The following is a 25,982-nucleotide window of genomic DNA, read 5'->3' as shown; positions in this document are numbered from 1 at the left end:
CTGTAGAGGGCAAAGCTGTGATAGCATCCTTAGCTCTTTCCATAGACTGTGTGGTGTGCACCAGATTTAGCATTCTTTCTGCATTGTCATTGCCCTGTCCATCTAGAATTTGATATGCTGGAACGGGGTGAGTAAATGTCTCAGCATCCAGGGAGGTAGAATCTATAACAGCTTGATTTTGCTGAGATAGTCCCTCCCTGTCTGCATCCTGGACATGTATTGACTCACTTGAAATAACATCCACCCTTATCTCTCCTATACATGCATTTCTCTCATTTTCTCTCTTTTCTTGCATCAAGGTCTCACCTTGGCTCCCCACCCTCACACCCTCACCTTTACCATTTAAGGTGGGACTCCTCTCACTCCCTTTTTCCAGTCCTGAAGAAATGGACTGTATTGGATCACTCTTTTCCTCTCCTTTTTCCTGGGAGCAACCCAGACTCTCACTCAAATCACTACCTTCCCTTAATCCTAAAAGTGATTTTACAATTACTAATCCATCTGCACTTGTAACTATAGTTGAGCTTTGAAGTTGTGCAGAGACTTTCGACAGATGAGAAATATCCATCGGGGTAGTAATTTGACTATCCGACGGATGACTTCTGTTAGGCACATCCATCGGGATACAATCACTACTTGACGGATGAGCAATATCCATCGAGTGAGTAGAAATGAATGAGTGTGGAGTGGAGACTATTGTAGACTCTGTGAAGATTGATGAAAATTTTGGCACAGATGACTCAACAGTCTCAGAAAGAAATGGCAAGTGAGCCAACAAATCTTCTAAAAGATGATGCTCACTTGCATGGATTTTTGGCTTCTCCAATAAAGTTAAAGATGGAGAATTTGGTTGAGATGTATGAATCATATCAATATCCAATGAGTGTGTGGGAGAATTTGGTGTTTGTGGTGTTTCATTTTGTACAAATTTTGGTTATGACTCCACATTTGTTGGAGACACATCAAATTGAATTTGAGATGGTGCAGTGACCGGGTCTTTAGATCCAGTTTGTACTGTGTCTGTACCCTGTGCATCCCCATGCGTTTTAGATTTCTTCTTTCTTATATAAGTTTGTGGTGAACTTGTGTCCTACCCCTTTTATTCTTTGCTCCTGGTTGAGAGCTTGTTTCAATAGTTACATCCTTTTGGGAGGATGAAACTAGAATTGAGCTTTTGCGTTATTAACAACCACAGTTTGTTGGGAAACTGTGGTGTGGCTTGGCTTGGGTACACTCTGCTCACCATCCTTATTCTTAGGGCTTCTTTGATTTTCACCTTGTCCCTCACCTTTCTTTCCCACCTTCACACTCCCCTCTTTTTGTTTAGTGGATTTTACAACTGACATCTTTTGAGAGACACTAGAGGGGGCTTTCTTTGTTTTTGTTTTTGAAACTTTTGCTTTGGTAGCTTGGGTAGGCATCTGTTTGGTCATTCTCACAAATGCCATTGCTACACTAGAAGTCAAAGAAATGTGTGAGGTTGGAAGAGTAGAGATAGAAGAAATTACCTCACTTACCTGAGGTGCCTCCATTATTGGAAAATAGAAGAGGGGCACCTCTTTGTGGTGGTCAGCTCTATTAAGATCTGCAATAATCCTTCTTTCTTGAACCCAACAATTCAGCTTGTTGGTTGGGTTCTCAATTACAATATCCTCAATGAGGTGGTTAGCAAGCATCATGAAAAATCTAGCATAATACACACTCTTACTCCTCTTATTGAGATCACCCAACTTATACCCTAACTCAAACAAGACTAAATCACTGAAATTGAAGTATTTATCTGTAATTAGCAGGTAAAGCATGGAGATATTAACAAAGTCAAAATTGCTAATCTTACTAGAAAATACTTTAGTAACTACATCACACAAATAACTCCATTATTTCCTAAGACCCAGCCTTCTAATTTCACTTAATTTAGAGGTAGTGAGTGCATAGCCCATGGAATTTAGCATGTTAACTATATCAGTATGTGTGTGGAGTAGTAAATGTATTATCAGGAATTCTGAAACATGCCTTAACAATATCACTATTAACACAAAATTGCTTACCTTTAAGTGTGAAAGTGATGGTCTTGTCAGTTGAGTTGCACACTGCAGTTGTCCATATCTACTCTACAACCTCATATTAGATAGTGGGAAACTCCAGCATAGCATAGTTGAGTTTACAGCCTTTCACAAAATCCATTATCTTATGGTAGTTACCAAACTGTTGAATCTCCTTGTTCACTAGACCTATAAAGTTGTTCTTCTCATAAATAAATCCAGTTTGAGACATGATTTTAACAATTGGTGCCATTGTTAGAGATTGAAAATTGCAGAGAGAGAGAGAGAGTAATTGCTTTTGAGGAAGAAAGAAGTTAGAGCAGATGAATTGAGAATGATAAAAGAAAAGTAATGAAAATGAATTTTGCTTTTATACTTTCTCAAAAATAAACTGACAAAAGTAATAAAGAACCAATCAAATTAGCCCAAAATAGCCGTTTAAATTAAAATAAACTGTCAGAATTCTATCAGTCATCCATCGAAATATACTTACAGACTGTAAGTAAACTCGATGGATGATGTTCAGAGAATTAACGGCTATGATTTGGACAACTCGAAAAAATCAATCATTTTTCTGGCTGCATTACAACTTGCAAAAATATCTGAAATAACTCAAGCATTATTAAGCATACCTAACTCACTTACTAACCCTGAAATGGTGGATTCATCCAGTGGTTTGGTAAATATGTCTGCAAGTTGTTTTTCACTTGAAACAAAGTGAAGTTCCACAGTACCATTCATCACATGTTCCCTAATGAAATGGTACTTGATGTCTATGTGCTTTGTTCTTGAATATTGTGCTGGATTCTCAGTAATGGCAATTGCACTTGTGTTATCACAGAAAATAGGAATTCTTTCCACTTGTAGACCATAGTCTAGTATTTGGTTTTTCATCCACAAAATCTGTGCACAGCAACTACCAGCAGCAATATATTCAACTTCTGCTGTAGAAGTAGAAACTGAATTTTGCTTTTTACTGAACCAGGATACTAGCTTATTTCCTAGAAATTGACAGGTTCCTGTTGTACTTTTTCTATCAATTCTACAATCTGCATAATCTGCATCTGAATAAGCAGTTAGATCAAAACCAGAATCTCTAGGGTACCAAATGCCAAGTTTTGGTGTACCTTTGAGATATCTGAAAATTCTCTTAATAGCAATTAAGTGAGATTCTCTAGGATCAGCTTGAAATCTAGCACAAAGACATGTAGCAAGCATTATATCTGGCCTACTAGATGTTAAGTATAGAAGTGAGCCAACCATGCCTCTATAACTTGAAATATCCACAGACTTTTCAGTAGTGTTTAATTCAAGTTTAGTTGCAGTGGCCATGGGAGTTTTTGCAGATGTGCAATCCATTAGTTCAAACTTCTTTAAAAGATCATAAATAAATTTAGTTTGACTAATGAATATTCCATCACTAACTTGCTTAACTTGTAAACCAAGAAAGTAAGTTAGTTCTCCCATCATGCTCATTTCATACTTACTTTGCATTAATTTGGCAAACTTTTTGCAAAGTTTTTCATCTGTAGAGCCAAAAATAATATCATCTACATAAATTTGAACAAGTATGCTAGAGCCATTAACATTTCTAAAGAATAAAGTTTTGTCCATAGTACCTCTAGTGAAGTGATTCTCTAAAAGAAACTTTCACAAAGTGTCATACCAGGCTCTAGGTGCTTTCTTTAATCCATAAAGTGCTTTCAGAAGATAATATACATAATCAGGTAGATTTAGATCTTTAAAACCAGGAGGCTAACTTACATAGACTTCCTCCTCCAAATCCCCATTCAGAAAGGCACTTTTGACATCCATTTGATAGACTTTGAAATTGGCATGTGCTGCATAGGATAGGAAAATTCTGATGGCTTCTAATCTTGCAACATGAGCAAAGGTTTCATCAAAATCAATTCCCTCTTGTTGACAATAGCCCTTAGCAACCAATCTAGCTTTGTTCCTTATAACTATGCCATTTTCATCCATCTTGTTTCTGAATACCCACTTGGTGTCAATTGAATTCTTTCCTTTAGGCTTGGGTACCAGCTTCCAAACATTATTCCTTTCAAATTGGTTTAGCTCTTCCGGCATAGCTAAAATCCAATCAGGATCCAACAGAGCTTCTTCTACCTTCTTTGGTTCTTCCTTAGAAAGGAAGCTGCGTACAAACATTCTTCTTGAGTTGCTTTCCTTTTCTGAACTCTAGAAGATGTATCACCAATAATTAGCTCATAGAGGTGATCTTTTGTCCATTTTCTCTGTTGAGGTAGATTTGCTCTAGATGAAGAGGCCTCATTGTTGTCTTGATGTGTGACTGAGTTTTGACTTTCAGCTTTTCTCAATGACCCGACGGATGTTGCACTTTGTGTTCCGATGGATGAGGCTGGTTGTCTCCTGACGGATAAGGCAGATTGTCTCCCGATGGATGAAGCATTTTGTAACTCGATGGATATTGAGTTATTAGCTTCATTAGTTGTAGATTTTTCTGCATTATCCTTAGTTGTAGTTTCTTGACCACTTTTATCATCACTGTCATCACTAACCATCTCCATATTATCAAATTTGAGGCTCTCATGGAAATCTCCATCTTGCAGTCGTTCAATCTTTTTATCATCAAACACAACATGTATTGATTCTACAACAATGTTGATTCTTAGATTGTAAACTCTATATGCTTTTCCCACAACATATCCAACAAAAATTCCTTCATCTGCTTTAGCACCAAACTTCCCATGTTGATCAGTTTGATTCTTCAAGATATAACATTTGCAGCCAAAGACATGAAAAAAATTTAGAGTTAGTTTTATGTTCTTGAACAATTGGTAGGGAGTCATGCACTTTGTTTGAATCACCAAAGAGATATTTTGAGTATAGAAGGCAGTGTTCACAGCTTCAGCCCAAAAGTATGTTGGTAACTTTGATCTTCAAGCATTGTTCTTGCAGCTTCAATTAGAGATCTGTTCTTTCTTTCCACTACTCCATTTTGTTGTGGAGTTGTTGCTGCAGAAAATTCATGCATAATCCCAGTTTCTTCACAAAAAGATCTCATCAAAGAATTCTTGAACTTAGTTCCATTGTCACTCCTGATTCTTCTTACTTTAAAATCAGGATGATTGTTGACTTGCCTTATGTGATTGATGATGATTTCACTAGCTTCATCTTTGGACTTTAAAAAATATGTCCAAAAGAACTTTGAGAAATCATCCAAAATTACCAGGAAAAATATTTTGCTTGAGATGGAAAACACATTGACTGGTCCAAACAAATCCATGTGTAGCAATTGTAAAGGTTCTTCAATTATTGAATCAAGCTTCTTTCTGAATGATGCTTTGATTTTCTTTCCCTTTTGACATGCATCACACAGTCCATCTTTTATAAACTCCACTTGAGGAATACCTCTAACCAGTTCTTTCTTTACAAGCTCATTCATGGTCTTGAAGTTTAGATGTGACGACTTCTTGTGCCATAGCCAACTTTCAACTTGACTTGCTTTACTGAGAAGACAAGTGACAGATTCTGCATTTGATGAGTTGAAGTCAGCTAGCCTCCTACCAGGTAGGTGGTCATAAGAATACACAAGCCCCTTCAGATCGGACCTGCCTCCATCCCATTCCTGCATCGTAGCCAAAGTAGTGTTGTCGATACGAGCACTCGGAAGCTGCAACTGCTCATATGCGGGCCAATGCACACCAATTACCATGCACAACTTCGTCACCACAGACGTATACGGAATAGACCCCGTAGTACTCCCCCTCAACAACTTCAGAATCCCCTGATAGATAAACATCCCCAAATCTATATAATCACCCTGCAGAATGCCCCATAACAGCCGTGCACGCTCCATAGTAATCTCATGCACATGAGAAGATGGCATGATATTAGCACATATAAAAGCGTTCCATGCACGAGCAAACTTGTTCATGCTGGAAGCCGGGAATGTAGAATACTCAGCGATCGTGCCCCTCTTGATCTTCCAATGAGTGTCGGGCTGGCATAGAGTAGCAACAATAAGATCCAGATCAAAGTCCTATGGAGTCTTATCATTCCAGGTATCATGCCTGGGCTTCCTCGCGGGCTGCTCAATCGCAGTCCTGATAGCCTTTGCACTATATTCCACCATCCTCCCTCGAACCACCGTGAAGCCATTCTTCTCGGCCTTGGCGTTCACATAAAACTCGCGAACCACACTCATGGGCACAGCAGCGGGTGCCTCGCAAATAGGAACCCATCCCATCTCAAGAATCATCTCCAACAGCTGACCATCCTTCCCTGATGGCAGAAAACCCCGCTCCTTGATGATTGGCTTCGAAAGAAGCCTAGTATACTCCATTTCAGCCTAGGGAGTAGAGAACCTTGGCCTTACACCACCCACACTTGATGAATCGGTGGTGCTGCTACTAACTTGTGTTCTTTGTCTCTTGGGTGCCATGGAAATTGATTAGAGAGAATAAGAGTTGTGTTTGAGAGAGAATTTATGTTTGAGAAGTTGTGAATTGGTGAAGAAGTTTGTGTATGGGGTGTATGTATATATAAGTGGTGAAAAGAGAATTATATACGGAATAGAAGTGGGATTTGATTATGGGAATAAGGGGAGTAATGGGTTTGATTTGGAGAGGGAATTATGGGATGTGGGGGAGTAAAATTCGGTTGGGAATTGATTTTAGGACAAAATTCCCGTTTTCCGCCCAAAACTACCTTATATTTTTTCCAGAGTCGGGACACGGCGCGGGTACGAGCTGGGACGGCGCGGGCGCGCACTACTTCTGCCAAACCGGCGCGGGCGCGCGTTGTAACATCACGGGCGTGCCGTGTTTCTGTGAAATCAGCGTGGCCGCGTGCTAGGACAGCTCGGCCGCGCCAAGCTTCTGAAGTGAGCTCTGAATTTTTTTCGTTTTCTGATTTTTTTGTGATTTTCTCTTTTCTTCTTGCTTCCTCTACTTACTAATGTACAACAAACTTGGGTTGCCTCCCAAGAAGCACTTGCTTTATGTCATTATCTTGACGTAGAACTTGAGATCAAACGGACAATAAAACGACACTAACCACCTCGCAGTTTGCCGTGTCACCATAGTAATGCTTCAATCTCTGACCATTAACCTTGAATGCTTGGCCCGGATCATTCTCAAAAATCTCCACCACTCTATGTGGAAACACAGTTTTGAAAACAAACGGCCCTGATCATCTTGACTTCAACTTTCCAGGAAAAAGACGGAGACGAGAGTTGAACAAAAGAACTTTTTGCCCCGGAACAAATAATTTGAGTACTAGACCCCGATCGTGCCACCTCTTGACTTTCACCTTATAAATTTTGTTGTTCTCATAAGCTTGAAGTCGAAACTCGTCGAGCTCATTTAATTAAAGCATCCTCTTCTTTCGAGTTGCATCCAAATCCTGATTCAATTTCTTTAAAGCCCAATACGCTTTATGCTCTAGCTCCACCGACAAATGATACCCCTTACCATAAACCAACTGATACGGTGGCATCCCTAGCAGAGTCTTGTATGCTATTTTATAAGCCCAAACAACTTCATCAAGCTTCAAAGAACAATCTGTTCTCGATGGACACACAATCTTCTCTAGAATACGCTTGATCTCTCTATTAGATATCTCGGCTTGACCATTAGTCTGAGGATGGTAAGCTGTAGCAATGCGATGATTCACATTGTACCTTTTCATCATTGCAGTGAACTTGCGGTTACAGAAATACGACCCCTCATCACTGATTATGACTTTTGGAGTTCCAAATCTTGTGAATATCTACTTGTGAAGAAAATTAAGCACTACCTTAACATCGTTCGTAGGCAACGCCTTAACCTCAACCCATTTTGACACATAATCAACCGCCAACAAGATATACTGACTGTTACAAGATGAGACAAATGGCCCCATGAAGTTAATTCCCCAAACATCGAAGACTTCAACCTCGAGAAGCACATTAAGAGGCATCTCATCCCTTTTGGACATATTCCCCACTCATTGACATCGATCATATTTCAAAATGAACTGATGAGCATCTTTGAACAACGTTGGCCAAAAGAAACCTGCTTGCAGAATACGAGATGCTATATTTTCTCCACCATAATGTCCTCCATAAGACGTTGAGTGGCAATCTCGTAAGATCCCCCCATTTCGCTGTAAGGAATACATCTCCTGATGATTTGGTCAGCTCCTTGACGAAAAAGAAATGGCTCATCCCACATATACCACTTCACATCATGTAGAAACTTCTTCCTTTGAGCGGGAGTCAATTCTGGAGGTATGATGTTACTCACTAGGTAGTTCACAATATCTGCAAACCACGGTTCTTCTGCTTGCACTCCAAATAACTGCTCATCGGGAAAAGACTCATTAATCAAAGATTTATGTTGTGAATTAGCAATTGGATCCTCTAAACACGAGAGATGATCGGCGACTTGATTCTCAGTCCCCTTTCTGTCCTTGATCTCTAACTCAAACTCCTGAAGTAAAAGAAACCATCGAATCAGCCTTGGCCTCGAGTCCTTCTTCGAGACGAGATATCGAATTGCAACGTGATCAGTGAAAACTGTCACCTTCATCCCAAGGATATATGATCGAAATTTCTCAAAACCATAGATGATAGCCAAAAGTTCTTTCTAAGTAGTGGTGTAATTCAGTTGAGTACCATTAAGAGTCTTACTAGCATAGTAGACTACATGAAATATGTTGTTCTTGCATTTCCCAAGAACTGCTCCCACTGCATAGTCGCTTACATTGCACATCATTTCAAATGTTTCAGACCAATCAGGTGCAGCTATGACAGGTGCCGTTATCAGGCTCTTCTTCAATGTCTCAAAAGCAGCAAGGCACTCGTCATCAAAATTGAAAGGAACGTCTTTCTCTAACAAATTTCACAGCGGCTTCGAAATCTTCGAGAAGTCTTTGATGAAACTCCTATAGAAACCCGCATGACCAAGAAAAGTGCGAATTCCCTTAACCGATATGGGTGGAGGAAGATTTTTAATTACCCCCACTTTGGCTTTGTCCACCTCAAGCCCCTTGCTAGAAACCTTGTGCCCAAGAATGATGCCTTGGCGTACCATAAAATGACATTTCTCCCAATTAAGAACCAAGTTGGTCTCAACGCATCTTTTCAATATTAACCCCAGATTATGCAAGCATTCATCGTAGGAAGTTCCAAGGACCGAAAAATCATCCATGAACACTTCAATGTTATTTCCAATCATGTTAGAGAAGATAGCCATCATACATCTCTGAAAAGTGGCTGGCACCCCACATAGCCCAAAAGAAACTCTCCGAAATGCAAAAGTGTCGAAAGGACATATGAACGTGGTCTTTTACTGATCCTCTGGAGTGATACAAATCTGATTATATCCCGAATAGCCATCCAGAAGACAATAGTAATCATGACCAGCCAATCTATCAAGCATCTGATCAACGAAAGGAAGAGGGAAGTGATCTTTCCTTGTAGCCTTGTTCAACTTCCTATAATCCATGCAAACTCTCCATCCCGTGACTGTTCGTGTCGGAATAAGCTCATTTTTCTCATTAGCCACCACAGTGATACCACCTATCTTTGGCACACACTGAACCGAGCTCACCCATGAACTGTCAGAAATAGGATAGATAATTCTTGCATCTAGCCACTTGAGAATTTCCTTCTTCACAACCTCTTTCATGATCGGATTTAGCCTTCTCGGTTGCTCAATAGTAGGCTTGCTTCCTTCCTCTAGCAGAATTTTATGAATACAATAAGAAGGGCTGATTCCCTTGATATCTGCTATAGTCCAACCAATTTTCGATTTGAACTCTCTAAGAATCCACAAAAGCTTCTCCTCATCAGTGCCTGAGAGGTCAGATGCAATAATAACAGGCAAAGTAGATGCCTCACCTAAAAATGCATACCTCAAGTGTTCAGGTAAAGGCTTAAGCTCAAGAGTAGGAGCTTCTCAATAGATGGCTTGAGGCATTCCGGAGAACTTTTCAACTCCTCTAATCCAAGAGATTCAAAAGGCATGTCCATCTTTTGCTTCCAGGAAGAAGCATTCAAATATTTCAAGTGCTTGTCACCCTCGTCATCTTCACTATCAGAATTCCCCAATAAGGCCTTCTCTAAGGCATCGGACCTTAGCAAATGATCGAGCTCAGAATTAACCACATTATCGACCATTTCCACATTAAAACACTCCTCATTTTTGTATGGAATTTCATGGCATTAAACACATTGAAAGTCACATCCTGATCCATCACTCGCATGGTAAGCTCACCTTTCTGTACATCTATCAAGGTTCGGCCAGTCGCTAAGAAAGGTCTTCCCAAGATTATGGGAATCTTCTTATCCTCCTCGAAATCAAGAATTACAAAATCAGCAAGGAAAATGAGTTTATCCACCTTGACCAAGAAATCCTCCACAATACCTTGCGGATAAGTAATAGAATGATTGGCCAACTGCAAAGTCATGTATGTAGGCTTTGGATCAGGAAAGTCCAACTTTTTGAAGATTGACAATGACATCAGATTGATGCTAGCTCCCAAGTCGCATAGACATTTATCAAACGACACATTTCCAATGGTGCAAGGAATAGTGACGCTTTCAGGATCTTTAAGCTTCAGAGGTAATTTCTGTTGCAGCACAGCACTATATTCCTCCGTGAGAGCAACAGTCTCTAAGTCATCAAGCTTCAACTTCCTAGAGAGAATACCTTTCATAAATTTCACGTAACTAGGCATTTGCTTCAGAGCTTCAACGAAAGGTATATAGATGTGAAGTTTCTTGAACACCTCCAGAAACTTCGCAAACTGCTTATCCAGTTTCTTCTTTTGTAGCCTCTTAGGAAAAGGAGGTGGATGATAGATCTGTTTCTCCCCTGTATTACCCTCTAGAGGAGTGTTCTCAACAGTAGTCTTCCTTGGTTCACTTGGGCTTCCCTCTGAACTTCTTCTTCATCAGCCTCCACTTCAGAAATTGGAGTTTTAGCTATTACAGGATTCGCAACCTTACCAGACCTCAATGTGATTGCTTTAACATGCTCCTGAGCTTCCTTCTTGCCTGGCACTTCAGTATCGCTTGGAAGCGTGCCAGGTTGGCAGTTTAGTAATGAATTCACAATTTGCCCAAAGTGATTTTCCAAGGTCTTGATAGAGACAGCTTGGCTCTTGCACATTAGTCTCAACTCCTCCAATTCAGATTTTTTATTAGCTTGAGGTAACTGCTGAAGTTAAAGTTGTTGCTTTGGGGCATACTGCGGTTGCTGAAAACTAGGAGGGTTATACTGCCTTGCTGTATATGGCTGATAAGATTGTTGCACCGTATTCTGATTGTTGCTCCAGCTGAAGTTAGGGTGATTGCGGTTGTTTGGATGATAAGTGGCTGGAGCTTGTTGTTGTGATCTCTGAAAGTTGCTCACAAATTGAGCTGATTCTCTAGAAACAGCACACTGCTCAGTTTCATGTGCTCCCGCACAAAGTTCACAAACGCTAGTAATCTGATTAACTCCATAATTTGCCAAAGAGTCCACTTTCATCGTCAAAGCTTGTAGTTGAGCAGCTATAGCAGTCGCTTGATCCACTTCCAGAATTCCTGCTACCTTTTTTTGTAACATTCTTTGTGTAGGATTTTGGTATTCATTGGCTGCCATTAGCTTAATCAACTCATAAGCTTCATTGTAGCTTTTAGCCCATAAGGCTCCACCAGATGCTGCATCAAGCATATGTCTAGAATGTGCACCTAGACCATTATAGAAACAGTTTATGATCATCCAATCAGGCATGCCGTGGTGTGGGCACTTCCTTAGCATCTCCTAATAATGATCCCAAGCCTCACACAGAGATTCACCAGTTTGCTGAGCAAACTTAGTAAGAGCATTCCTGATTACAGCAGTCTTCGCTATAGGAAAGAATTTAGTGAGAAACTTTTGAGCAAGATCCTCCCATTTGGTGATAGACCCCATTGGTAGAGAATGTAACCAACACTTCACTTTGTCCCTCAAAGAGAATGGGAATAGTCGCAGCTTAATGGCATCTTCAGACACATCGTTAAACTTGAAAGTGTCACAGATCTCGATGAAATCCCTGATGGGCATGTTTGGGTCTTAAGTAGGATTACCCCCAAACTGAACTGAGTTCTGTATCATCTGAATCATGCTCGACTTGATCTCAAAAGTGTTAGCTTTGATGGCTGGCCTGATGATGCTTGACTGAATGTCATTGATCTTAGGGTTAGAAAAGTCCATTAAAGCCTTAGAATTATCTGCTTGCTCCTCCATCTCTATTAAAGGTGGTTTTTCAAATTTCTCTTCTTCAGCTACTTTCTCTTCATCCTCAAAATCTTCCCTACGATCAACTACAACTTCTTCCTTGTCTTTTTCCAGAATTCTCTTGCGAACTCGTGAACGCGTTTGCATAAACGGTCGCTAGATTACCTGAAATTCAACAAGAAAAAGGAGTATGTAAGTAACAATGTCCGAGTCAATGAACTTTAATGATCACTGATGACAAACACATAAACTAAAAGTTAACACTGTAGTCCCCGGCAGCGGAGCCAAAAACTTGTTTGGGCTAAACACGCGATAATAATTCACGCAAGTATATGCGTTCGCAAGTAATATAGAATCTTTTCTAGTTCGTTCCCACAGAGACTAAATTGGTTAAATATGTAATTTATGCACCTATGCACCGATGATATGGTTATTATCCAATGCTAAGACGATAACAATTTTGGGTTGTTTATACTACGAATTAAACTAATGATTAAAACTAAGAGAGTAAAGAGGGTTGTATATTATATGAGACAAACATGGGATTCTAACTTCATTCAATAGCCTTATTATTCTTAACCTTAGCATGCAATGGTGATGATACTAATCAGATAACACGAAACTGCTAATCGCCAACTTTCGTTGCACGAATAACATACTACCTGACATCCACAAAAAAGATAGAAGCTGAATAGACACCAATTATATTGAGACCCTACATGTCTGTAGAATTTGACAACATAAAGGTTTAAAGCTCAAGTTATCTATCATGATTACACAGGGCAAGTAAGATGGATAAAATTATCTACGAATCATGCATAACAATAACACATGAACCTATGCTAGCATGGCAAGTTCTAAATCCTTAAATTCACTGTGGTTTCATTAAGAATTAACACGCTATCTTACAAGTTTGTGACTCTTATAAGACGAATAAGCACAACCAATACTAAGTTATCATACAATCACCACACACTAAGGCATACAAATAATTTAACTAAAGAAATCCATAAATAAATCCGCTAGAACCCCATGATAATGACTAGCCCATAATCAAACTCATCATCAATGTGGGTTCCGATGAAAGCATGGTATAATAAACATAGTCTTTATAACAAATTAAAAAAACCAAAACCAAGTACGAAACAAGAATAAGGTTCACAAGTAAGAAAACTAGCATCCAAGTTACAACTTAGAACAAAGATTCACAAGTAAAACAAGATGTTCTTCATCTTCATTGAATCCGTGCTAAAACGGTCTTCTTACGGCTCTCCTTGCGCTCTGGTATGTCTCTCCTATGAAAACGTCCTTATTTGAATATATATAGCAACTCTAAACAATCTGGAAGTCTTCCCTTTTAGAATTAAATTAGAATCAAGATTCTTTATTTCCGCACCGACGCGGGCGCGCGCTATCACAACGCGGGCGCGCTGTCTCTCTGGAATCCCGGTGCGGCCGCACGCTATCACAGTGCGGGCGCGCCTTCCTTCTGGGAAAAACTCAGATTTCATCTTTTTCCTGGTGCATCGAGTTGGCTTTCCACGAGCTTTTATTCCAACACCACCTGGACACCAAATTAGCACTAAAATAATGCTAATTCACCTGATTACCTAGATAATGCCTAAAATGCAAAAACACTAGAAAATACGTTAAAACACTTAACAACTTGAGTACAAATGCATCAATTTAAAGCTTATTAGAGCATAATAAAGTGTCATAAATGCCACTCAATAGTAACCTTAGCAGTTATAGCTGAGAGTGGTGAGGTTCAAGTTGAAGATCAGTCACCTTTGGTCAACAGATCCAAAAGAAGTAAGAAATCTGAGCTGACCACTCAAGCCACCTCTATATCCTCCCAACATGATGCAGTTATAAAAGCACCTAGTATTGAGTCTTCACAGCCTACACCTGAAACAATTCAAGTGTATGGTAGGAGAAATAAGGAGGGCACACACTGTGAGAGCACATCTCTTGAAGATCCCTCATCTATTCAGGGGGAGCTGCCAACACTCTTATCTGAGTAACACTCTCTCGAATCTCAAATTTCTTTCTCGCCAACTGCACTTTAATTCAATTCTCAAGTGCAAGCTAACTCAAATGAATTAGCTCAAGAAGCTTTGCTCATAACCCAGACACTCAATTTAGATGGTGAGAGGCTACATGCTGGGGTAGACCTTGATGATACCATCAAAACCATGAGGGATTCATCAGTTTTTACTGAAGTCCCCATGGATGTTTCTAATGCACCTTCATGTGCAAAACAGTCTTCACAGATATAAAGGTTTGAGGGTAGTACTCCTGAGGGGGATCTACCTAAATCCTCTTCAATTCAATTGGAGGCTCCTCATGTAGGAGAGACTCCCCTCAAAACCCTAGCAAAAATTGCTTTGGCAGTTGAAGCTAGGAGTACAATTTCCAATGATCATGTCATGGGGGAGGCAAGTATAGCACATTCAGGTGATAGTGTGGTGCAAGACATACAAGGGTTTGAGACTGGTGTACATGGCAGTAACCCAGTCAAACCCCCTCCAATTCAATTGGAGGTTCCCACACCTAGTGAGGAACAACAACTAGCCATAACCAAAGAGCAATCTGTGAGTAAAACTGTGACTTCAGTCATAGGTCATAGGTGTTTCTGAACCATGTACCTCACAACCTCAACAACCTCACATTCTCTAACAGTGTCTGCAAGAATCTGGCTCTCAACCAACTTCTGTAGATGATCTACTAGTAGAACAGATTTCTGGATTGGCAAACATCTCACAACATCTTTTGACTTCCAACATGAGCAATCAAGATTATCAAGCTATCATGCTTACATACAATGAAGAAGTTGAGGAGCAGAAAGAGAAAATTCTCAATAATGCAGAGCAAGATGGAAATGTGGATGCATGGCTCTCTGATGACTATGTCCTGGAAATGGTACAAGTTTTGGCTAGATTTAGGGAAGAATACATCACTATTCTGGGCAGCAATGCAAAGGACTTGACTCCACAAGCTATTTATGATGCCATTACAGATGTATATAAAGCTCAGCTCAAAGCATTTCATCTTTTTGGTAAAGCTCTGGAAGTAAAGCTAACTGGCCATGAAGATAAAATCAAAAAATTGGTGAATGAGAAGATGGATAAGATTATACCCTCTCAAGAACAGATCACTACAAAATTCAAGCACTTTACTGAGTAAATGTCAAGGATGGATCTTGCTTCTATTGAGAAAGAAGTCAAAAATCTCAAACAATCTTTCATCATTCTCAACACACTTATCCAGCAACAAATCACTCACTCAAATGACACTAAGGTCAAGCTGGACCAACTTCACCAGAGCAGATATGAGCCATCAGCTTTGCTTATGGAAGGCATCAAACAGGTTGTAGATGAAATATTTGGCATATCTACTAGCTCTTTTCAGCCTGGCTCCATCTCCACAAATCTTCAAATTCAATCTCTACAAGGCCAAGTCTCAGCACTGTAAGACTCCATCTCTTCTCTCACTGCACAAGTTCAAGCCTTGACATCTCTTGTCAAGAGCCAACAAACAGACATCCAGACCCTATTGGACTCTCATAAGCATCTTCAAATGCAGAATTCTATGGCTTTGGGAGCCATCATGGGCAACCTGAACATTCCACTACCTTCCCTACCTGAACAAGTGAGGCCAGAAATTCCAACTCCCCTCCTCATGCCTGTCACCAAGGTTGAGGGGGAAATTGAGGCTAGAATTCAACAATCTAAAGGTCAAAGCTCAAATGCTAAAATAGATGTTGAAAAGGAAAGACTTCAAAGGGCTGCAGAAGGACCAAATCAAGGTCAAGAATCCAATGGCCTTCTTGCAGCACTAAGAGTGTGCCTTAAAAATAACTAAGTGACTTGCAAGAAAGCCCTGACCAAGAACATTAACTTCTTAAGGGTAGTGATAGTGAAGATTGATGACTTTCTGTAGAAAATGATGGTTATGAACATCAATGATGATGCCGTGGATAGGTGCATTCAGGTGACTCTCATAAATCTCCAAACTCTAAGAGCATTTGAACTTGATGTGATGATTGACAGAGTAAATCCAGTCATTCAAAAGGATGCTCAACTTCTTCAAGAACTTAAAAAGGCACAAATAGAAGCTTTTCCAGAAGCCTAACTACATCCAAGTCAAGGAATAGTTTACATCTGCCCAATGACCAAACAAGCCACACATCTTCTTGTTCCAAAACACTGTGTCAGATCAAACATGAGGCTGATCATGACTTTACAGTCTGACTTGAAGCACAAAAAGAACAAGAAGCATGAAGATGTGGAGATATTAAACATTTTGGAGAAATATGTTGTGAACCCTGATACCATGCTGCCAAATACACAGTATAATCTAAGAAAAGACAAGGATGATGATGAGCAGAAGAAAGATGATCAAAATCCTTCTAGCTCAAATCCAAGTCATATCACTAAACCTTCTGGCAGCAAGGGTTGAGAGAAAAAGAAGGAGGATGATAAGAAACAGGAAGAAAAGAAGAGAAGAAGTGAGAGGAGGAGCAAAAAGAATCCCGATGGCTTAGAAACACAACAAGCCCTAAAAATCCAAACAAACCTAGCTCAACCTTTATCTCAACCTTCAAAAATAACCATCTCAAATATTGTACCGTCTCAAACCTCAAAATTTAAATTTCTCTACAAACAAACAACCAAATCTTTCCTAAAAATTCCAATCACCTCAAGCCAAACTAATCTCAAGAAAATCGCAACCTTACCATTAGCGAAGCCATCACTAAAAGTGAATCACAAATCTGTTGGGAGGAAGCCTAAGAAAGTCAAGTCTACATATAGAGAAGAAGTCACTGAAAGGGCCATCTGGAACTGTTTCAAGCAATCTGACTTTCTACCAATGAATTGGGGCATTTCAGATGAAGATTTTTTTTAATAACTTGCTGAGGAAATAGTCAGAGTCTGGGTTGTATCTCTAAGGGAAGTTAGAATTTATTATGAATATGGATTCTTCACTTTTCTTGGTTGCACTCTATTAGATTCAGTTTCTCCCACAGAAATTAAAAGAGTGATAAGTCTGCTAAAAGATAAGGATTCTGCTACTAGAGCAAGGAGATCAATTCTGGCTGAATGGTTGATTGAGAGAGAAGAAAGAAGAAAAAGGAATGAAGCTGAGTATGAGGAAAGGAAGAGAAGGTATGATGAAGAACTTGAATTGTTCATAAGAAGGTCTGAAGAATTGAAAGCTAAAGGAAGGAGCAGAATATCCAAAGATGGAAAGTTTCTCAACATCAAAGCTGGCCAATTCTCAAGGTTTAGAATTGATTTACCGAATAGTGGTTATCCACGGGATGCAAGGTCTAAACTAGTAGAAGCTCTAAGTGGAACCCCTATTGTAGAAGAGCTTGAAATTTTTGTTCAATTAAGTGATATTCTTAGAGAAGAAACTGAAGCAAAATCAGTGTTTACTTGACCTTTGTAACTACTTGTAACTTGTAAATCTTCTATTTGTATAAAAGATATAATTGTGTCAATTTTCATGTAATTATTTTACTTTCCATTTTATCTTGGGGTTAGTCTTGTTAACATGCAGTAATTTGTGTTAATCAATCTTCTCACAAATTGGGGGAGATTGTTGTGCAAGATATGCCTGTATCTAAACAAGAGTAAGTCAAATTGACAACCCTAAGTAAGTTGTATTGTTATCTTAGTTTGTATTTGTACTTGTAATATTTTAAAGTCTGTAAAAATGCAAAGGAGCAGACTGGAGTCTTTTTTATTAAACAGTATCAAGCCTAAGGATTCTATCTTGAAGAAGATCAAGAAGATCATGCCTCAAAAGAATTTTGATGAAGCTTGGAGTTGAATAAATCTGTTTGAATAAAAATACTATAAGTCAAGATCTCTACAAGTCACAGATTTAGTGTTATAGAGAAGTCATTCGAGAACTCCAAATGACTTATCGAGAAGTCAGGAAAGCTACTAGAGAACTCATAGAGATATCGACAAGTCAATTGAAGACATGAGGTTTGGAGATATTGATAAGTCATTTCTTCACTAGAGAACTCAGAGTTATCGACAAGTCTACATTTATTAGAGAACTCTGAGTTATCAATAAGTCAAAGTCCACTAGAGAACTCAAAGATGTCGATTAAGTCAAAATTCACTAGAGAACTCTAAGTTGTCAACAAGTCAAAGTGAAGACATGAAGCTGAGAAAACTCGACAAGCCAAAGTCTCATTCGAGAACTCAAAGACCTCTATAAGTCAAATTCACTATAGAGCATTAAAGATCTCGATAAGTCATTATACTTATCAAGATGTCAAAATCTCTATATGCCTAATTGGAGATCTCGAGTGAAATTCTCAAAGTACAAAATGCAAACCAGTTCAGTATCCAAGATATACAATCATCAAACAATCCAACCAGCTGGATTGACAAGTCTACAAAAAGCAGCTTGAAGGATATGCAAGATCAGTGGTGGAGATTAACTGACAAAAGAAGATCAAGATAATCACATGATGCCAAAGATATGTTAAGCCTAAAATAGAAGGTTCACTTTTCCAAAAATGGAAATGACAAATGATAGTTTAGTAAAGGCTAATAGCGTATCTTATTGTACATTGTGTATACTAGTAGTTAACTGATTTATAAAGTTAACTATAGTCTTTTTGTTAGTTGTAACAATCTAGATAGAAAATCTTGTAATTCTCTCAAGAAGAAGATAAGCTCTTTCTCAACAAAGATCCTAGAAATTTTGTAGCAAAACATTCTTAATTTTAATATAAAATTAAGTGAGTTTTGAAAGAATTGTGTTCTTTACTTTGCATGCTTATCTTCAGCATTAACACATTCTCTCTACAAGATTTAATTTACTTTGTTCAACCATAAATATTCAAGAAAAGCCTAAAAACATCTAAATCACATTCACCCCCACCCCCTATGTGTGTTATTCATTTCCTAACAATATCCATATTGGTGCAATTACTAATCTCTTCTTTATTCCTTCTTCCTTTTCTTTGCTCTATCTTGAACCTTTAGTTCTTGAAAACATTCTTCTCACTTGCATGTACAAATAACGTTTTTATTTCTTTTGTCTATTGCAAAAGGGCATATTCATCTAGATAAAACCTCACACAAATTTTCAGTAACATCACGCTAATTTGTAAAATATAGTGATGATATCAAAGATTACTAGAGATAACAATATCATTGGTATTCCTAATCAAAATTTGAAGCAAGCCAAATGGACATCTGATCTAAGAAGGAGATTACTGAACTATTATTTTTGGTGATCAGCTAAGCTTGGGGCCAACCCTAAGTAAGTTGTATTGTTATCTTAATCTTATTTTGTACTTGTAATATTTAAAGTCTGTAAAAATATCAAAGGAGCAGACTGGAGCCTTTTTCTATAAACAGTGTCAAGCCTAAGAATTCTATCTGGAAGAAGATCAAGAAGATCATGCCTCAGAAGAATTATGAGGAAGCTTTGAGTTGAATAAATCTGTTTTAGGAAAAATACGCTAAGTCAAGATCTCTACAAGTCACAGATTTAATGTTATAAAGAAGTAATTCGAGAACTCCAGAATGGCTTATCGAGAACTCAGGAAAGCTACTAGAGAACTCAGAGATATCGACAAGCCAAATTGAAGAGATGAAGATTGGAGATATCGATAAGCCATTTCTTCACTAGAGAACTCAGAGTTATCGACAAGTCTGCATTCATTAGAGAACTCTGAGTTATCGATAAGTCTAAGTCTACTAAAAATGTGAAAGATGTGGCTCTGCCAATAATCTAACTCACCTTTGTAAAAAGGTGGCTAGTAAGCCAACTGAAGGATCTTGCAAAATACAATGTAGCAGATTTAAATGATCCCTACTCATTATGTGATAAGTTTGATTGCATCCCTTGCAACTTGAAAGTGATGAAGAGTTGCCACAAACTGAGAGTAGACCTTAAAGAAACAAAAATTGAGTCTACATTAGAAAGGAAAAATGCACAACAATCATTGAATTCTATTTTATCTGAAACAACTCACTCTACTTCTGCCAAATCAGTTAACAAGAAGAAAGTATCCAACACTGCTTGGGTTACTAAACACAACTAAATCTCATTGTATGCAGGGCAAAGTGAAGAAAGTCATATGGATCATTGACAGTGGATGTTCCAGACATATGACAGGTGATAAGGCCCTATTATCACAGTTTGAGAAAAGAGCTGGCCCATTAGTGACCTTTGGAGACAACAACAAATGATTCACAATGGGATATGGCAAGATTGTTTCTGAAAATGTTGTCATTGATGATGTAGCACTAGTTGCTAGTCTTGAAGTGAATCTTCTCAGTGTTAGCCAATTCGCAAACAGAGGTTTTGAAGTTCTATTCAACAAAAAAGAATGCACTTTTACTAGTAAGAAAACTAGTGAAGTTGCTCTAAAAGGAGCAAGGAAAGGAAGCCTGTTTGTTGCAGACTTAGACTCAACAAATAAGGATGGTATCTGCTGCTTCTACACCAAGGCATCAGAAGAACAAAGCAAGCTATGGCATAAGAAGTTGTCTCACTTGAATTTCAAGGCAATTAACATCTTAGTCAAAAAGGAGTTAGTAAGAGACATGCCCAAATTGGAATTTGCTTAAACTGAAGTTTGTGAAGCTTGTCAGAAAGGAAAAATGAAAAGATCTTGTCACAAGTCAAAAATTGTGAATTCCATATGTGCACCCTTGTAACTTATCCATATGAACTTATTTGGGCCAGTGGATGTCTTATCAATCGCAAGGAACAAATATGCACTTGTGATGGTGGATGACTTCTCAAGATATACTTGGGTATAGTTCATGTACTCTAAAGATAAAACTCCACACATTATAATTGAGCACATCAAGAAGTTAAAAAATAGGCTGAAGATTACAATTATGTGAAAAGATTGAGAAGTGACAATGGAACAGAATTCAGAAATGCTACATTAAGTGAATTCTGCAAAGACAAAGGCATTGTTCAAGAATTCTCAGCTGCCAGGACACCTCAACAAAAAGGAGTAGTTGAGAGAAAGAATAGAACATTGGTTGAAGCTGCCAGGACAATGCTGTAAGATGCCAAGTTGCCAACAAGTTTCTGGGAAGAGGCTGTTAACACTTCATGTTACACTCAGAACATATATCTCATCAACAAGGCACATGGCAAGTCACCCTACTCAATCATGTCCAAGAGAAAGCCTACTGTAAAGCATTTTCATATGTTTGTAAGCAAGTGTTAAATTTTAAAAGACAACTCTGAATACGTGGGAAAATTTGACTCAAAGGTTTTTGAAGCAATTTTTCTGGGATATTAACTGGAAAGAACAACCTACAAAGTTTATGTGATTGATCAAAAGAAGATTATGGAGAGCACAAATATGACCTTTGATGATAACAAATGTCCAAGCCTAGAATGCATTATTGATAATGAAGCTGAAGCCCTGGAATTTGAAAACCTCAACATTGATAGTGACTCTAATGGAGAAGATGAAGTTGATGCACAACAGACATTAAATGAAGAGATTACTCAACAAGAAAATCATGAAAATAGAAACTCATCTCAAACACCTGAATTTGAGAGCACAAACTCAGGGGGAGAAAGAGAAGAAGGATCAAGCAGTCATACCAATAATGAAGAAAATAATGAAGGCACAAGTCAACAAACTCATACAAGGAAGTGAGATAGGAGTCACACTAGAGATGCAATTATTGGTAATCCTACTGCTGGTTTGAGAACTAGGAGTGCAACTGCTAATGACTGCCTACATGCATGTTTCCTGTCTCAAGTTGAACCTAAGAAAATTGATGAAGCTTTTCTGGATCCTGACTGGATATCTGCCATAAAGGAAGAACTGAATCAGTTTGAAAGAAGCAAAGTCTGGAAATTAGTTCCTGCACCAAAGAATAGAAGTATTATTGGAACAAAATGGGTGTTCAGGAACAAGATGGATGAAAATGGTATAGTTACAAAAAACAAAGCAAGGTTGGTTGTAAAAGGCTACTCACAAGAAGAAGGAATTGATTATGATGAAACTTTTGCTCCAGTTGCAAGACTTGAAGCTATAAGAATTTTCCTAGCATTTACTGCACATTCAAACTTCAAAGTATATCAAATGGATGTCAAAAGTGCCTTTCTGAATGGTAAGCTAGAAGAAGAAGTTTATGTGCAACAACCACCTGGCTTTGAAAATCCAAAATTTCCAAATTTTGTGTTCAAGTTACTCAAGGATCTATATGGACTAAAACATGCACCTAGAGCTTGGTATGACACACTATCTGATTTCCTACTAAAGCATGGTTTTACTAGAGAAACCATAGACAAGACTCTCTTCTACAAGAAATATGGTGAAGATATGATCCTAGTTCAGATTTATGTGGATGATATCATCTTTGGTTCTATTTATGAGAAGCTTTGCCAAAGATTATCCAAGCTCATGCAAAGTAAAAATGAAATGGGTATGATGGGGGAACTGTGTTACTTCCTTGGACTTCAAGTCAATCAAAGAAGTGATGGTATCTTCATCGGCTAAACCAAATATGTCAAGGATCTATTGAAATTTTTTGGAATGATTGATTGTTCACTTGCATCTACATATGTCTACTGCAACAAAGTTGGATGAAGATAAAAAGGGCAAGAGTGTAGATATCTCAAGCTATAGAGGGATGATTGGATCATTGCTTTATTTAATATCAAGTAGACCAGACATCATGTTTGCAACATGTCTGTGTGCAAGATTTCAAGACAATCATAAAGAATCACATTTGATGGCTGTGAAGAGGATTTTCAGATACTTGAAGGGGACTCCTAACCTAGGATTATGGTATCCTAAGGGAACTGGTTTTGAAGCTGTTGGTTATACAGATGCAGATTTTGTTAGATGTAGGGTTGACAGGAAGAGTGCCAGTGGAAGCTGTCAATTTCTTGGACAAAGACTTGTATACTGGTACAGAAAGAAACAACAATCTGTATCAACTTCTACAACTGAAGCTGAATACATAGCTGCAGGAAGTTGTTGTGCTCAAGTGCTTTGGATTAGAAATAGCTAATGGATTATGGCCTAGTGCTACACAAAATTCCTATTATGTGTGACAATACTAGTGCTATATCTATAGTAGCTAATCCATTTAATCATTCTAGGACAAAGCACATTGATGTCAGGTACCATTTTATTAGATGCTACAAATGGTAACATTGAGCTCATTTTTGTACCAACAGAAAAATAACTGGCTGACATTTTTACTAAACCTTTGCATGAAGCAACTTTTACTAGACTCATAATTGAAATCGGAATGCTTAACTTTTCATCCTAAGGCAAGAACTTAGCCAATGTTTTGCAGCAGATCAATTCCCAGTAAATCAATATTAATTTGATTCAATTGGAAGTTAACTAAAATATGAATTATAAATATTTCGGAAATCTCTGTATATTTATTTTTCAAATTCAAATTCAACTTGGAATGTTTCAAATTCTAAGTAAACTGCTTAGTTGTTAATTTACACTCTTAATATGTAAAATTAACACAAGGCAGAATTACATAAACCAAAAGTATATATAGAACTGAGTTCTCGATAAGTCAAATTGACTTCTCGACAAGTCACTTTAGGACTTCTCGAATGAGTCCTCGATAAGTCAATTACTGACTTCTCGAGTGACTTCTCGATAGGCTTAATATGACTTATCGATAAGTCTTTGTTGAGTTCTCTAGCAGTGTTAATTCACAGAGTTCTCTACACGTGAAATTTTTGACTTACCAATAACTTAAAACTGAAATAATTTAATTAATAAATTATTTTGGTAAAATACATTTGGAAAATTTATTCTAATTTTATTTTGAATTCATTCAAATAAAAGTTAGAATTAGTTCAGTCCACTTATTGGACAAACTGGGTATTTATTTGATATTTCGATAAAGTCAAGTTTGAGTTCTCTAAAAGAATGATTCAACTTGACTTCTCAATAAGTACTTTATTTCTCTAAAATGACATCTTGATAGATTAACTCCAAATGTTTATTTTTGAGTTCTCGACAAGTCATCTACCTTTTCTATAAATCCCCAGAATTTTCGAATACTTATTAACTTGGAATTTCTCAAAATTCTAGGCAAACTAAATATTTATTAATTCATATCCTAAGTATATGAAGTTAATAAATAGCAGATCAAAAGAAGCAAAAAGTATGAATCACTGAGATAATTTAACTCATAAATTATGTTCAACAAAATACTTTTGACATACTTTGTCTATAATTACTCAGACTTATTGACATATTTATGTGCTTATGTGCTTTTTTTTAAATATGTTTGTCTTGTGTAGGTAGACTAATACATTATATGTGATGTTTTGAGAATGCTGATAATAATTGAATTTATTTAACTATTAGAAATTATAAGTTTTAAATTTATTCAAAATAATTTCTTATCAGTATTTGTTTTGTTGAGTTAGCTAGTAAAATATGTTGTGGATAGGAGGGTTACTTTTTTTGTGTAGGAGTACCTGTTTATTTGCATGGGGAATAGTTATCCTAGAAAGTGAACTAATATTCTCGAGTACTTTCATGGGAAATAGTAACTAGTAAGTTAAGTCTCTTCTAGTCGTCTAGGTACTCGTAAAGCATGCTTGTGTGATTATTACTCTTAACCGGGCAACTCAATCGTTTCTTGTTTTCTCTCTTCTCTCCTACTATAAATTCAAAACCGTCATTCTCCTTTATTTATCACTACTCTCTTTCTCAACAAATCTCAAAACTCACTATTCATTCATCTCTCTCAAATGGATGCCCCAGTCTTCTACAAGCTTTCCAATGGAGTTTATCAACCGGTTCATCACTTGGTCGACGACCAAGTTTACTTTGACCCGTTTGGACTTCGTGTCCATATCAAGGGGGTTGTTTGCAGCCCCTTTGATGTTCCACTTGAGGTCTTTGATGAACTCTGTGATATCCCGTATTTTTCAGAATTATTATAACTTTTATTTTAATATACTTATGCGCTTTTCTGATTTAGAAGGAATAAAATGGTGGATGTTTTATTCCTATTTGATGAGTTGTGGTATTAAATGTTTATGTGCTAACTGTTAAGTGTTATATCGATCCTTGTTAATTTCTAAAAATATTTACTTAAATGTATTATTTTCAAAAGTTTATTTGAAAACCGATCATTTTATTGATATCGGTAAATTGAGTTTGTTTAGTAATATTAGGGATTGGATGGATATTCTGTCTGCTATGTGTTGTATGTAATATTAATTGTGTGGAACTCAATTGTGATTGAGAATTATTTGTATTATTAATTACTGAGTCATATCGTTTTGTTTTTGTCTTTAAAAGTGATTTTATTGAAAATTTAATTTTATAAATATTTAAATTATCTTTAAAATTATTTTTATGACTTTATAATTACAATAATTATTTTTGGGATTTTATAAAATTTAGAAATCAACATTTCATCAATTTTTTAGCCCTGTATGGTTTTATGATTTCATTTATTTGTAAAATCCGTATTTAATTCCAAAATTCTTAAAAAATTATGAAACTCATATTTTTTTAAGTTTGGAATATTCTGAGAATTTTAAAATTATTTTGGGAATTTTTGAGATTAATTTTACCCGCGCGTTGAAACGTTTAATTGCTAGAAGCGGGTATAAATTGCGTTTCAAAAATTGTTTTAAAATTTCAAAGTTTATGTTTTTATAAACTTCGGGATGTTTGTGACATTTTAAGACT

General features: G+C 37.5%; 1 non-coding gene across 1 annotated transcript; it reads left to right on the top strand.

Annotated features, from left to right (window-relative positions):
• Positions 1 to 11,786: 11,786 nt before the first annotated feature.
• LOC141699309 (small nucleolar RNA R71) lies at positions 11,787 to 11,893 on the top strand. The gene has a single exon (XR_012565781.1). It is a non-coding gene; the product is annotated as a small nucleolar RNA R71 (small nucleolar RNA).
• Positions 11,894 to 25,982: the final 14,089 nt, after the last annotated feature.

This window comes from Apium graveolens, chromosome 11 (assembly GCF_009905375.1).
Source record: "Apium graveolens cultivar Ventura chromosome 11, ASM990537v1, whole genome shotgun sequence".
NCBI classification, from domain to species: Eukaryota; Viridiplantae; Streptophyta; class Magnoliopsida; order Apiales; family Apiaceae; genus Apium; species Apium graveolens.
This window is presented reverse-complemented; position numbering and strand designations above follow the sequence as displayed.